Source organism: Mastomys coucha, unplaced genomic scaffold, assembly GCF_008632895.1.
Source record: "Mastomys coucha isolate ucsf_1 unplaced genomic scaffold, UCSF_Mcou_1 pScaffold16, whole genome shotgun sequence".
In the NCBI taxonomy this organism is placed as follows: domain Eukaryota; kingdom Metazoa; phylum Chordata; class Mammalia; order Rodentia; family Muridae; genus Mastomys; species Mastomys coucha.
The window spans coordinates 44,145,911-44,161,591 of record NW_022196898.1 but is presented as its reverse complement, the minus strand read 5'-3'; the positions used below and the strand labels follow the sequence as shown (position 1 = coordinate 44,161,591).

Below are 15,681 nucleotides of genomic sequence, written 5' to 3'. Positions count from 1 at the left end.
ACACACACACACACACACACACACACACACGGAAAAAAAAAAGTGTGGCTTTTTCCCTCTCCCGAGGACAGGCCACAAAAAGACTCCTGAGACTGGAGAGGGAGGTAAAGTCCCTCGCTATGGGCTGCGTCTCCCGCGGGTTTTCGGTAATTTGTGAGTAGGATGTAGGGAGTGTGAATTTTCCACGTTCGGAGCAAGCGTCAGGCTGTTAAAAGCCTAACTAAGGGGAAGCTAGGCGTCGTCCCTGGGTGGGCTCGAACCACCAACCTTTCGGTTAACAGCCGAACGCGCTAACCGATTGCGCCACAGAGACGGTGTCAGAAGCTCTACGCCGGTTCCTTGTTCAGGCGTGCGTCACGGCGGCGGTCACACCTGCGAGGACCGCAGGATCCGCGGCACCGCGCAGCCAGCCCCTCCCGGACGCTGGGATCCCGGGGCCACCGGAGATCGGGGGCCCATGGAAGCCCCACGCTGGGAAGGAGCCCAAGTGCGCTTTAGGGTCCGATCCATCGCAGACCGGAGCACGGACGCGCGAGGGGCTGGTCACCCCCGGCGTATGCTAGAGCCTCCGCGCGGTCCGCGTGGGGGAGGCGGGGAGTGAGGTGGGGGTGCTCAGGGAGGCCGGACCCCGAGGGAGATGGAGGGACATGGCCGGGGAGCAGAGAGGGACCGCCGAGGGGAGGGGAGCAGAGGACGGAGGCGGGGTACCCACTGCGGGGTGCGGTCCTAGAGGAGGCGGGGCCGGTGGAGCCCCAAGGCAAATCCAGAGAATGTTGACTATGGAGAGACACGAGCGTTTCTGAACCGAGCCAACTTTGTTAGGAGGACAGTAAACTCACGGTGTTGTATTAGAAGGGGGTGGGGGGAGAGGGAGAGGGAGGGGGGTGTGGGGAGGCAGAAAGCAATGGGCAAAGGAAGAGTTGCTTCCTAGCAGCCGTTCCTGTCTTGCACTAGAAGACTATGAGGGGTGACTCAATAACTTTACAAAAACGTATGGGAAAGTGGTGTGAGCACAGGAAGCAAGACCGAAAGGGCTGAAAAAGTTTGAAAGCCAATTTTGCGAGATAGGTTCCTTTTGTGCTCTGTGGCATTAATAAGGCAAATCTTAAAGGAAATTGAGGTGAAATCTTAAAAGCGACTTTCTCCTTAAGCTTACAACCTAACTTTCTAAAGTCTCAAAAGAGGTAGTTGTGACCTCTCAAAGAAGCAAGGAAGAAACAATAGAAGGATTGATTGGGCGAGAGGTTGGGGTGAGGTGAATCTGCAGAGCTGAGTTAGTGAAGTGAACGGCGTCTTCCCACTGGTTCCCATTCCCGGCAGGAGAAAATAAACCCGTAGCAGTTTGCGCTAAGGAGTAAGGAACTGAGCAAGCAAAGCTAACTAAGGAGATGAGGCTGATGTTGGTCACAGAAATGCCAGGGGAGAGCGCGAACGCAGTCCCCCACTACCACAAATTATGCAGTCGAGTTTCCCGCATTTGGGGAAATCGCAGGGGTCAGCACACCCCAAGTGCAATGGGTGAGCCTCGCCCTGGGAAAACCACCTTCCTGATCATGGTGTCTCCCCTGCCAGGTAAGTATGCTTTCCCAACCACCCGCCCCGAACCACACCCGCACGCCCTCCACTCTTAACACACGGTCACTTCGCCCCGCTCGATTGCGGCCCTACACGGTCGCACACGCCGTCACGAAGCTTCAGTCACACCAGGAACCTGCTCTCCCTCCCACGCGTAGGTGAAATCCCTCGCGTTTCCCCAGCGCCTGCCGGCGCCGCAGTCCTTGCGCGACCCTCATCTGCATAACCACGCCCCCCGTCCGGCACCCAAGCGCGACATCCTGCCCCTACCTTTTGCAGCAGGGTCACCCGGCCTGTTGACCTTTCTCCCTTGCGCAGTGCTGGAGCGTTGAAGGGCCAGAGACAAATCACCTTGCACCACCTCTTACCCCTAACTAGCCTCTCGTTGCCCACCCCCAGGTCCCAACATCCTTGTGGCTGACTGTTTTGGGTACGGACGAAGGAACGCCCATCTTCTCCAAGTCGGAGGTCGTCAGGCAGCACAGGAGCCAGCCCTACGGCAGGGGTCTCCCTGCGCTGCTCCAACCTGCCCGCCTTCCTGCCTGCCGCGCGTCTCCCCCGCTGTAGCTTAAAGGGCTCTTCACTTATTTACCTGTCCTTTTCTGTGTTCTCTTCTACAGAAACATCACGAAACTGACACTGAGTTGGGACATTGGTATGTGGGCTCACCCAAGTCTGGGGTCCTGTTCTAGGGGACCCAATAAGCCCTCTCTGGATCTCCTCGGGCTCCTGCATGTCTGTGGGGCACATCTATCTTCTCAGTGGCCAGCATGGTGGGGCACAGCTTTAAGTCCAGCACTTGGGAAGCAGAGGAAGTGGATTTCTGTTGTTGCAGGCAGTGCATTGTAAGCAACATAGAACATTAATGCTAGTGCTAGCTTTAAGTTTTATCTTTTGGAGACTGTTGTTGCAGGAGGTGCATTTGCGGGGATAATAGGTTGAAGAGGGGTTGGCCCTACATGGACTTCACCTAGGGGTGACAGCACAATGGGGCAGGAGAATTCAAACCAGGCCTTAGTCCGCAGCCTAAAAGAGCTGCTTCAGGCAAGAGGAGCAGGGTTTTCAAAACAGACATTAAAAAGTTTTTTAGTTCAAATAGAATCATGCTGTCCATGGTTTCCAGGAGGAGGAACTTTGAGTAAGGAAACCTGGGAATAGGTTGGAGAAGTTCTGATGTTTGTCATCACTGGAGGCAGATCCTACCACCTTCTGCCTCTGGGCACTTATAATGCTACTGATAATAAAAAAACATCGAGAGTCCTCACAGACAATAGCTATTGCCCTGGAACAGCTTGAAGAACTCAAGGGAGAATGCCTGTCAGAGAAGGCTTGCTCAGGAAAAGTCTCTCTCAACTCTAAATTAGAGAAAAATAAACCTTACAAGGCTTTTAAGAGCTGAGGTTAGAGACACTGGTGATGAATTAGATCCAGGGGAGGAAGCTGATTTAGAAGAAGGGGCTGCCAAATATTGTGATGAGGATTCTCCTCCGTACATACCTTCTGCTCCGCCTATGGCCTTTCCTGCAATATCAGCAGCATCAAAAGATACTGCCCAGACGGACATGCAAGTCTATAAATTAGAGTTGGAAATGAAGCTGCAGAAATTGACAAATGAGCTACAAGAATTAAAGAGTGCATCAAGTACAGAAAAGGGCAGTAATTCTACGATATGCCAATCACCATTAGAAAGAGCTGGGAATCAGGCTTGCAGTGAGGGGCAGGATACATCTGAAGTGTTACTTTTCCCAGTGATGGAGACAACTGACCAGCAGGGTAATAGTCAGACAATATCAAATGTTAGAGTTCAAAGTGATGAAGGAATTAAAAACAGCTGTGGCACATATGGGCCTACAGCTCCCCTCACACAAGCTCTGTTGGATACTGTGATGGAAGCAAATTCAACCCCTCAAGACTGGAAAACTATATGTAAGGCTACTTTGTCAGGAGGACATTACTTACTGTGGAGTTCTGGCATCAAACAGGGTCCTGATGAGCCATTTCAGGAATTTGTGGACAGACTGCTAAAAAAGCAGCTGTTAGAATTTTTGGAAATCCTCAGGCACAGAAGTTCCTTTTGTTACACAATTGGTTTATGAGAATGCTAATGCAGCATGTCTTGCCGCCATCTGGACATACAAAGCACAGACGGACTTATCTGGATACATTCGTCTTTGTGCAGAAACTGGACCCTATGGCTGCTGCCTTACAGGGGACCACTGTGCAAGCAATGCTTTCACAAAGATGAGGGAATAAAGAATGTTTTAAATGTGGAGGTCAGGGTCACTTTAAAAATGGTTGTCCTAGCCGGGCGTGGTGGCGCATACCTTTAATCCCAGCACTTGGGAGGCAGAGGCAGGCAGATTTCTGAATTTGAGGCCAGCCTGGTCTACAAAGTGAGTCCAGGACAGCCAGGGCTACACAGAGAAACCTTGTCTCGGGAAAAAAAAAAAATGGTGTCCTAGAAACAGAGGTATGAACAGACAATCAGGTCGCACCCCAGGAATTTGTCCTCAGTGCAGAAAAGGTAATTACTGGGCCAGGGAATGCAGATCTTAAACAGATAATTAGGGCTGTCCCTTGTCGGGAAAGGAGCAGAGGGATCAGTCTCAGGCCCTCAGACATCCACAGCAAGCAGCTTATCAGGCCATGAAGCTGTTGCCAAGCCAGAGAAATCCATTTCTGAACTTATCAGAGCAACCCCAGGACATGCAGGATTGGATCTCACTTCCACCACCTACACAGTATTGACCCTAGAAATGGGAGGTCAGACGCCGCCTACAGGAGTTTTGGGGCCTTTGCCTCCAGGGACCTGGGGGTTGCTTTTAGGCCAAAGCGGCATTATTATAAAAGGACAAAGATTTACCTAGGAGTCATAGATAATGATTATTCATGAGAAATTAGAATTATGGCTGCTTCTCCCCATGGCATTATAACTGTACCTGCTAACAAGAGAATTGTTCAGATGGTTTTAGTTCCCTTGTATCCACTACATTCCAAATTTGTTAAAAGTAAAAGAGAACAAGATGGCTTTGACTCCTTGGATGTATACCAGGTCCAATTTATTACTAGTAAGAGACCTAACCTTAAATTACTAATTGAAGGGAAAAGTTTTGAAGGATTAATAGATACTGGGGCTGATGTAACAATTATTAGAGAACAAGACTGGCTGTCAACTTGGCCTTTATCTGATAGTCTTACTCACCTTCAAGGGATTGTTTATGCCAATAACCAAAAACAAAATTCCAAACTTCTAACCTGGAAAGATGAGGAAGGCAATTCAGGACAAATTCAACCCTGTGTCATGCCCCATTTGCCTGTTACACTCTGGGGAAGAGATCTCTTGTCACACATAGGTCTTATGATGTGCAGTCCTAATGAAGTAGTGACTAGACGTATGCTAAGACAGGGATTTTTGCCTGGTCAAGAGCTAGGAAAGGAAGGACAAGGCATTAAGACATTTGAAAGGCCTAAGTCTCACTGTAACACTAGAGGCTTGGGGTATTTTCGTAATGGCCACTGTCTTGCCTGCATCCCATGCTGATGAAATTCAATGGCTTAATAATGTTCCAGTGTAGGTTGATCAGTGGCCTTTATCTAAAGAAAAAATAGAGATGGGGTATGTAATACGATCTCAGTCACACTGGAACACTCCAATATTTATTATTAAGAAAAAAATCTGGTAAATGGTGAGTGCTACAAGATCTAAGAAAAGTTAATAAACCATGGTACCTATGTGAGCTTTATAACCTAGGCTTCCATTTCCTGTAGCCATTCCTTTTTGTTTTGTTTTGTTTTGTTTTTTCGAGACAGGGTTTCTCTGTGTAGCCTTGGCTGTCCTGGAACTCACTCTGTAGACCAGGCTGGCCTTGCACTCAGAAATCCGCCTGCCTCTGCCTCCCAAGTGCTGGGATTAAAGGTGTGCGCCACCACTGCCCGGCTCCTGTAGCCATTCCTAAAGGATATTATAAAATAGTAGTAGATTTGAAAGATTTTTTTTATTATTCCTTTGCACACCCAGGATTATAAAAGATTTCAGTTTCCTTCTATCAATTTTAAGAGCCAATAAAAAGATATCAATGGATAGTTCTTCCCCAGGGCATGGCCAATAGCCCTACATTATGTCAAAAAATTTGTGGGACAAGCCATTCAGCCTATAAGACAGTAATGGCCAAGAAGAAAAAAAAAAGACCCAAGATACCATGAAATGAAAAAAAAAAAAAAAGAGCAATGGTCAATGGTCAATAGTATACATTATACATTACACAGATGATAGCCTATCAGCAGGAGAAGACCTTCAGGACTTTTATGTTATAGAGATTTATAGAGATTTACAACAGGCATTAGCTGATAAAGGATTACAAACAGCTCCAGAAAAGGTACAAACTCAAGATCCTTATAATTATCTAGGTTTTAGGCTTATAGATCAAGCCATTTACTCCCAGAAGATAATTATCTGTAGGGACAGTTTAAAAACCTTAAATGGTTTTCAAAAGTTGTTAGGTGATATCAGTTGGCTTCATCCTTACTTAAGCTTATTACAGGGGAATTGAAACCCTTATTTGATATTCTTAGGGGGAGTTCTAGTCCCACCTCCCCTCGAGCTTCAACCTCAGAAGGATTGCTGGCCTTACAGTGAGTAGATAGAGCTATTGAAAAACAAATGTATTGCCTTACATTTGTTGATTTTTTGTTTTTGTTTTTGTTTTTGTTTTTTTTTCCGAGACAGGGTTTCTCTGTATAGTCCTGGCTGTCCTGGAACTCACTCTGTAGACTAGGCTAGCCTTGAACTCAGAAATCCACCTGCCTCTGCCTCCCAAGTGCTGGGAACATTTGTTGATTTTTAATACGACTCATATACCTACAGGTTTATTGTGGCAAAAAGCTCCTCTTATGTGGATACATTCAAGGATATCTCTTAAATGTATTATGAGGTAGTTGCTCATATGATTATACTTGGAAGAAAACAAGCACTGATTTACTTTGGCAAAGAACCAGACATCATTATTCAGCCTTTTAATGTGGAACAAAATAATTGGATAAAGCAGCATAGTATGGATTGTGTGCTTGCTGAAATAGGGTTTAATGGCATAACAGACAATCATTATCCTCAAGATAGGCTAATAAAATTTTTAAATGTACATAAAGTAATATTTCCTAATATGATATCTTTACAGCCTCTACATAATGCTCCTTTAATATTCACTGATGGCTCCAAAGAAGGATGAGCGAATGGGATATCTCATAAATAATCAACAAGTAGTCATAGAGACTCCTGGGCTCTCTGCCCAACTAGCAGAACTGACAACAGAGTTGAGTGTTTTTCAGTCTGTAAATGATACTTTTACTCTTTTTAATGATATGTGGCTCAGTTCCTTTAAGGAGACTTGTGGTGTGTTTCATTTCAATACACCAGGGTTAGGGTTAGGGTTAGGGTTAGGGTTAGGGTTAGGGTTAGGGTTAGGGTTAGGGTTAGGGTTAGGGTTAGGTTTTCACAATTACAAAACATCATTCTTACCTGAAAAAAAATCCTTTTTATATTGGTCATATACGAGCTCATTCTGATTTTCCTGGACCTTTAGCTGCAGGCAATGTTCGCAATGGCATAGCTTTAATAGAAGCCTTAGTTTCAGATCCTGTTACATTGGCTAGACATGATCATAATAAATTTCATCTCTCTAGTCATACGTTAAGGCTCTGACATAAGATCACTAAGGAGCAGGCTAGAATGATTGTAAAACAATGCCCTATCTGTCTTACATTATCTCCAATTCCTCATTTAAGGGTTAATCCACAAGGCCTTATGCCCAATCATATTTGGCATATGGATGTAACTCGTTATTCAGAATTTGGAAAGTTGAAATATATACATGTCTGTATTGACTCTTGTTCAGGGTTCATTTTTGCTTCTCTACATATGAGAAAAGCTTCTAGAAATGTAGGAATGGTCCCGACCCTGTTTTAATATGGGGGCAAAGTTCTGTCTGTGTTTTTTACAGGAAGAAAATGGAGCCCAATGGCTGCCTGAAAGATTGGTTCATCAAGTGGACACGGATCCCTGAGCCTTCTATTGATAATGATACTAATGATGAAGAAAGCTCAGAATCCCTACCAGCCAGCTGAGTTAACCTGAAGTATAGTCTCCACCCTTACTGAGGAGCAAGTGTTTTCTATCAATTCTCAAAGCCACTCCCCATATACCTAGTGGCTAGACCTTGTGTTTGATCTTTGCCAATTAGCAGCTGGATTAGATACCTGGGACATTCCCGCAGCCTCTGGTGCCTCACCTCAGTCACTCCCTAAAAACGAGCAGAATTTCAGGACAACATGTGTAGATATGGGATGTGGGCAACCTTGGACTTGATGCCGTCTTTTAAATACTACTTTTTATGTCTGCCCTAAGGATCAAATTAATTGAGAAAAGCAATGTCAGTGTGGAGGAGTTCAGCATTTTTTCTATTACAACTGGAGTTGTGTTACCACAGGGAATGCTAGGTGGAATCCTTCCTCCAGTTGCGATCTGATTTCTGTTAAAAGAAACAGTTCAAATAATGGGGACTGCTTGAGAAGCACAATCAAATTGCTTACTTCTACCTGTAGATATTCAGGGGCTTGCAACCCTTTATGGGTAAGCTTTACTAATCCAGGAATACAGATAAAGGAAGATTGGCTAAAAGGAAAAACTTAGGGACTTCAACTTTATAAGGAAAGTTATGATAGTGGGTTACTCTTTACCATCAAGCTTAAAATTTAGCCTATCTCTTTCTCAGTAGGACCTAATAAGGTCATAACTAAGCCCAAAAGAGGAATAAGAAAGTTAAAAGGAAGAATAGTGCTAAAAAGAATAGAAAGAATAGTGCTAAGAAGAACAAAAAATGACTATCGCTTCCCTATTCTCTTCTCCAGTGTCTGGTATCTCTCATAGTCCTAGCTACTTTTCCTTTTCTTTTTCTTTTTTAAAGATTTATTTATTATTATAAATAAGTACACTGTAGCTGTCTTCAGATGCACCAGAAGAAGGCATCAGATCTCATTACAGATGGTTGTGAGCCACTATGTGGTTACTGGGATTTAAACTCAGGACCTTTGCAAGAGCAGTCTGTGCTCTTACCCACTGAGCCATCTCACCAGCCCAGCCTAGCTAAGTTTCTTACATTCCCTATTCCCCTTACAGAATTGATGGTGGGCATGTTTCATATGCTTAATGATACTTATCCTAATCTTACTCATTTCTTGTTGGCTTTGCTATGATATAGCACCTCCTTATTATGAAGGTATTGCTTTATTATCCAGCAATGTTTCTTATTCAAATAGTTCTTCTGATTGTCAATGGAATCAGAAATCTGGCATAGGCCTTTCTCAACATGAAGTTTCTGGATTGGGTACCTGCACAGGGAAAATTTATAAAAGACAGAGTTTACGCAATCAAGCGCTTGCTGTTCCCACCTCCCCATCTTATCTTATTCTTCCTAAAAAAGGAATGGTGGGCTGGGCAGTGGTGGTGCATGCCTTTAATCCTAGCACTTGGGAGGTAGAGGCAGGCAGATTTCTGAGTTTGAGGCCAGCCTGGTCTACAGAGTGAGTTCCAGGAAAACTACACAGAGAAACCCCGTCTCAAACAAAACAAAGCAAAACAAAACAAAACAAAACAAAAGAGGGATGGTGGGTTTGCTCCACAGGTCTTACCCTTGCATTCATACATAAGTGTTTGATAGCTCCAAAATTTTTATTCAACTTATTCCCAGGCTCACTTATCATTTTCAAGTTCAAGTTTTTTTTTTAAAGATTTATTTATTATTATATATAAGTACACTGTAGCTGTATTCAGACACACCAGAAGAGGGCATCAGATCTCATTACAGATGGTTGTGAGCCACCATGTGGTTGCTGGGAATTGAACTCAGGACCTTTAGAAGAGCAGTCAGTGCTCTTAACCACTGAGCTGTCTTTCTAGCCCCTAGATTCAAGTTTTTGAACAACTTATTGTTCAACTTGTTGAACTTATTGTTAACTTGTTCAACTTATTCCTAGGCTCATTTATCTTTTTTTGTTTGTTTGTTTTCAAGACAGGGTTTCTCTGTGTAGCCCTGGCTGTCCTAGAACTCACTCTGTAGACCAGGCTGGCCTCAAACTCAGAAATTCACCTGTCTCTGCCTCCCAAGTGCTGGGATTAAAGGTGTGCGCCACCACCTCATTTATCATTCTTATGAAGAGCTCTTGGCTCATTGGGATGGAGGTTTCTCTGGCCCCAAGAGAGAACTTGCTAGAGCATTAACTATTTCAGTACTGACAGCCTCAGTGTGGGAGGAGCAGCTACTGGTGCTTCTGCCCTGGTTTTGCAAGGAAAAAATTATGAGCTTCTTAGAACGGCAATAGATACAGATGTAGGAAGAATAGAAATTTCTATTTCCCATTTGCAAGAGTCTCTAACCTCCTTGTCTGAGGTACTCCTTCAAAACAGGAAGGGACTTGATCTTTTATTCCTTCAACAGGGAGGACTGTGTGCAGCCCTCCACGAAGAATGTTGCTTTTACATCGATCATAAAGGAGGAGAAAAGGATTCTGTGGCTAAAGTTCAAGAAGGACTGGTCAAAAGGAAAAGAGAAAGAGAATTGGGGATGGTTTGAATCCTGGTTTTCCACTTCTGCATGGCTTACAACTTTAATTTCTACATTGCTTGGACCATTAATTATAATTTTGTTGCTTTTAACTTTTGGATCTTGTACTTTAAACAGATTGGTTGCCTTCATACAGGATCGCTTTCAGCAAGCTCAGCTATTCACCATGACAGTTATTCATCACTATGGAGAGTTACATTAAGTGCATATTTACGTGTCCTTCGTGGCTTTGGATTGTATGGGAAAGAGTGTGCTATAAAAAGCCGGTTAGTCAGAGATGGGTAAGAGTGTTCTTGAGCTCCAATCAACCTAAGACAGAGACATACATCAATGCTATGTTGGTCTCCATGACGGGTAAGAAGGAGCAATATAGACCTAAGACAGACATGGTCTCCTGGCCACTCTATACCCTAGATGGGATTAAGGAAAACAAGTAAATCTTGTGCCCTGGTGCAGCAACTGGTACTGCTTATCTTTAAAAAATAAAAAAGGGGGAACTGTGGCCTTTCCAGCTTTGAGTAGGCCGTTCCCAGCTTTGAGCAGGCTGAACAGACCTTGAGTGCTTGCCACTACCAACCTTACCAGCCCAGATGGGCAACTGCTTTGGCTGTACCTGCTGGTTCTCATGGGAACTTAGAAGATTGGGCTGCTGTGCTGACCTTGCTTTGCAACATACTCCCGCTGAGACAAAGGATGGGTCTGTGGGTTCTCCCTTTATAAATGCAGTGCTGAACATTAAACTTTGAGCCTTGATCAGAACCTTGTCTTGGCTTCATCCTTCTCTTGCCCTCCTTCTCTTTTCATTTCCAGCCCTCCTTCCAGGTAAATCCGGTTCGTCTGTGGCCACTGGACAGCTACAGGTACACAGCACAACACCCACTGTTGCATTAGCTGAGGTGCAGTGTCCATACACTGTGGTCATAAGACCCTTCAAGACCAAAATCAGGGGTGGGGCTGTCGCACAAAGACAGAGCAAGTGCTCAGTATGCCCTAAGCCTTAGGATACCTGCCCAGTGTGCTTACAAGCATATGCATACACCACATGACACCACATGACACCACACTACACCACACCATACCACACCATACCACACCACACCACAAAAGCACCAAATGAAGGACTGATAACCACAGCAACAGATTTAAAATGAAAGATTTTAAATGATGAAAGTGATGTGGCAGGGAGGGAGAGGGGCAGAGAAAAGTGTACATTCAGTCATGTGACTACTAAATAAAATTTAGGTTGGGCGGAATAGCACGGGCCTTTAAGTACTCCAGAGGTTGGGTTGAGAGGCTGAGGCAGAGGCAGGCACATCTCTGTGAGTTCCAAATGCAAAGGGGCACAGTAAAGGAACTGACAACATGACCCCTCCATGGTATGGTTAAGAGGAAGGCTTTTATTGTAGGTAAAATTAGAAAATATATCCAGGTATATATGCAGGGATGAAAGTGATTTACTGTAAGAATCTGAGTGTGGACCACTTTTTTTCAATATCTAAATAATTTTACTCTAAGTGAAATAAGCTTTAATAATTGTATATTATCATAGAAATTGTGGGAAGGGTCATCTTGACAGCACATGTCCCAAAGCAGCTGAGATGAAAGTCTCCAAGAAAAGACCAAATCCATGACTGTTCAAATAAAGCAAGATGTAGTTTGGGATGCACCTGGGACTGGACAACCGGCTGCCTTACCCTAAGTCAAAACTTAAAATAGCAGCCCTTTCTGGGTTCTTGAACTCCGTTTTTTTGTTTTTATTTTTGTTTTTTTATTTTTTGTTTTTTTCCCCTTCCTCCTCCAGCTTTATTGGAATAGTTTAAAATTACATTTTCTATTTTCTAGGACTTCAGTTGCTTTTTCCATCCGACCTTTAAAAACTGATTACGGCAAATGAAACACAGTTGTCTAAGTGATATAGTATATAAAAATAATATCTTGATTTCTGTGAAGATACAATTCCTGAATAGCTCCAAATTACGCTAACTCTGAGCATCGGATGTCTATTCTGGGTTTTAGATTTAGTCTTTGAAAAAATGTGTTCTACACCTTTGTCATCATCAGGGTTGCCCAGCATCAACCCTGGGATGAAACTGCTTCTGTGTTAGCCAGACTCCCTGGCATAGCCGTCAACACATTTGTCTTTTTACTTTACTCCCAACTCATGCTTGCTCTTGCCTGATGCAGATATTACTCGATGTTATTTAATAGCTACTGAGGTCAGACAATCCAAAGTTGTCATTATACTAAGAATTAAAGCTATTTATGGAAGCTTAGATGCTTCTAGAATTGGTTTTACCTCCTACATGGGAACACACTCAAACCCAGAAGGACTTACTGGTCTGACTGGACTCTTCCCATTCATTAATCCCTATTCACCAGTGGCACAGAAAGGGGGTTCTTAGCAAAGCATTATACATAACACCTCTACCAAACTAAACATAAACTATTTTTGTAGTTAAATGCAGAAATTCGGGTTTTTTCCCCCTTTCCTCCTTTTACACTACAAGCAAAGCTCACTGGCCTGGGAACAGCCTCTATCTGCCAACCTTTGGCCAGTGAAGAGGATTCAGAGAAAATAATACAACCATCAATCAGCAAAAGGAGGGGCAACAAAGGAAATTAATTAGGCTGTAGCCTCAATTGTGCATTCCTGTGCAAGATGCCCTGACTCACCACAGTAGCAACAGTTGACTTCACTTGTCTTGCTGCAATTGATGGCTACATGACCAGTTTCACCACACCTATAGCACTTCACCTTGGTGCAGTCTTTTTGAATATGTCCAAATTTACCACAAGAACAGCACTTCTGCTCATCCGCGTGGTCACAGTCACGAGCCAGATGGCCTGGCTTGCCACAGTTGTAGCAGCATTGCTCTTGCTCTCTCTTGGGCTCCTTGCAGTCCTTGGCAATGTGGCCACCTCTACCGCAGTTATAGCAGGCATCCTCTTGAAGATCACAATCCTTGGCAAGACGACTAGACTCACCACAGTCGTAGCAGATGTCAGGAAGAGTCGAGGAAACAAACTGGAACCCTCTATCTGAGGTAAAACCACCTCTGCCGCCGCAGCTTCTCATTCCATGAGCCGGACCTCCACCAGTAGAGCATTCCCTGTCCCAGTGGCCAGATTGTCACACTTGAAGCATTCGTTGCTGCCTCTAGCTGCAGTTACAGCTTGTGTCCGAGCTGCCCACAGCGGAGGAGACTCAGACGTAGAATCAAGAGGGTGACTCGCAAAGCAGTGGCTGTTTATTTTCAGGGTTCTCGCCTGCACCACACGCAGGTTTGCACATGGCCCCACACCTTGAAGTCCGTTTTATAGGAGAGATACAATGTTCACAGGTACAAGAGCATGGGCTGTTATGCATTGCTTGAAAAATCCGTAGAAAGGGAAGGAACAAGAGTATTATTATGTGAATGGGTTGCAAGCAGATTACAGCAGATCTAAGAAACAGGAACTTCCCTTTATTTCAACATAATATTTTTATTAATTTGGGAATCTCATGTCATACATTCCTATTCTGCTCACCTCCCAGGCCCTCTATGTCTGCTCCCTGCGACCTCCCAAAATGAAAGGAATAGAAAACAGAGTCCATTTTATGTTGTCCATGTACTCACTGGAACATGGTTAAACTCTTAGTGGCCATCCCCCCGCCTCCCAAGGGAAGATGAGCTCTTCTCCACATGCACCCCCGTCAGAAGCCATCGACCTTGGAGAGCTATACTCCAGAACCCCCATCACAATTTTTAAAAAATTCTCCTTATCCAGGCAGTGGTGGCGCACGCCTTTAATTCCAGCACTTGGGAGGCAGAGACAGGCGGATTTCTAAGTTCGAGGCCAGCCTGGTCTACAGAGTGAGTTCCAGGACAGCCAAGGCTATACAGAGAAACCTTGTTTCGAAAAACAAAACAAAACAAAAAAAAAATATTCTCCTTGATGGCCTCCTCTCTGGACTGTTACCTTCGAGGTGGGGTGTGGGCAGGGGTTGTCACAGAAGCCTTTCATATTTTTCTTTGTCTACTGTCTGCAGCTGTCCATACCGCTGCAAGGGCAGCTTTGTTGCCTCTCACAGTCACTGGAAGCATGGATCTTAGACTTCCACTTGAGTTTCTGGCAACAGTACAGACCATGAACATTCACTTGGTCTCTGGCACCAGCATGTGCCAAGGACATCTGCCTGATGTCCAGTAGCAGTTATAGCCCACAGGTATCAATATCGTCCTCTATTGAAGCTTGGGATACTGACCAGCATGGCTCCGGGAGAAGCATGGACCATGGAGGTCTTTTGAGGAGGTCCAATCCAGGAAATGAACCATTCTTTATCTCCAGCATCCTGTGTTCAGAGCCAGGCCAATTGTGCAGCTGGATCATGTCTGAGAAAGCTCCAGGCTGCAGCACACAATTGTGCTGACACTACGGGGTAATGATCTGCTCCTCTGTCAACCGAGGCCTTTTTTCACACCAGTCACTGCTGTCGTGTCTCCAGTTCCGCCGTGTACACACCACTCTGAAGGCTTAGATTTTTTCAAACCCTATTTAGGGTTCTTTAATGTCTCAGCCTCCCTTCTAGACCACCGACGGAAGGCAGGGAACAAAGATGGCTAATAGGACAGATGGGGTTGTGGAGCTGTTGAGAAGTAGTTCTTTGGGGGCAATTCCAATCTTTGTTATCAGGATATCAACAGTCCAGTCCAATAGCAAACACCAAACACAAATCACAAATCAAACACAGCTGCTTGACCTAGCAGAGCCTCCAAGGTTCTGCCAAATTGGCCTAAGTCAGAGGAAATGGCAAGAAGTATCCAGAATACCGTGAGAAGTTCTTTGGAGAGTTTCTCTCTACAAAGTCACAACAAGCAAAGACCAACAAAACACTGCAAGACAAACCAATGCAAACGAGTCGTTGACTGTCTGTTGGGTACGATTTCATGCTCTTTCCAAACATCACTCATCTTTTCAAGTGTCTGCCTCGGCAAAAGATCCTCTCAGAAGACAGTTTCCAGAGACACAGCTCATGACACAAAAAGTCTCCAAAGAAACCAGACATTTCCACACCACTACTTAGCTCTTCCATCCTTCCAGCTTCTCCAGCACATATTCATTCGACGTAGTAGCATTGGAAGCTGCAGTGTGTCACTAAGTATATACCCTTTTGCCCAAATTGCTTTAGATGAATGCTCATTGCAGTGAGTCACTGGTCTGGTTCAAGGCCTCTAGCTCCCGCTACACCATCAATACTGGGATTCCTCTCAGATATCCTGCTGTTGCCAGGAGCCATGGAGACCCTGCAGCTTTATCCACAGGACCAGCCCCTTCATGTGCTCCAGCAGCTCACAGATAGAGTAGATGTTGGGGTTGTGCCAGCTCAGTGTCCTGGATCTGGGCTGAGTGATAGCTGAGTTCGTTAGTCCTGGCTTCCACTGTGTCTCCTCCCCCACAGCACAGAGCTGACCTACAGTGAGTGGCAGTGCCATGGGAGGTTATTCTTTTT

At 44.8% G+C, this 15,681-nt stretch overlaps 2 non-coding genes and 1 pseudogene across 2 annotated transcripts; all 3 read right to left on the bottom strand.

Annotated features, from left to right (window-relative positions):
* Positions 1 to 239: 239 nt before the first annotated feature.
* Positions 240 to 313, bottom strand: Trnan-guu. The gene has a single exon. It is a non-coding gene; the product is annotated as a tRNA-Asn (tRNA).
* Positions 314 to 1,416: 1,103 nt separating this feature from the next.
* Positions 1,417 to 1,580, bottom strand: LOC116094619. The gene has a single exon (XR_004120237.1). It is a non-coding gene; the product is annotated as a U1 spliceosomal RNA (small nuclear RNA).
* An 11,233-nt stretch (positions 1,581 to 12,813) lies between these two features.
* On the bottom strand, positions 12,814 to 13,785 carry LOC116093245 (annotated as a pseudogene).
* Between the last annotated feature and the right edge of the window lie 1,896 nt (positions 13,786 to 15,681).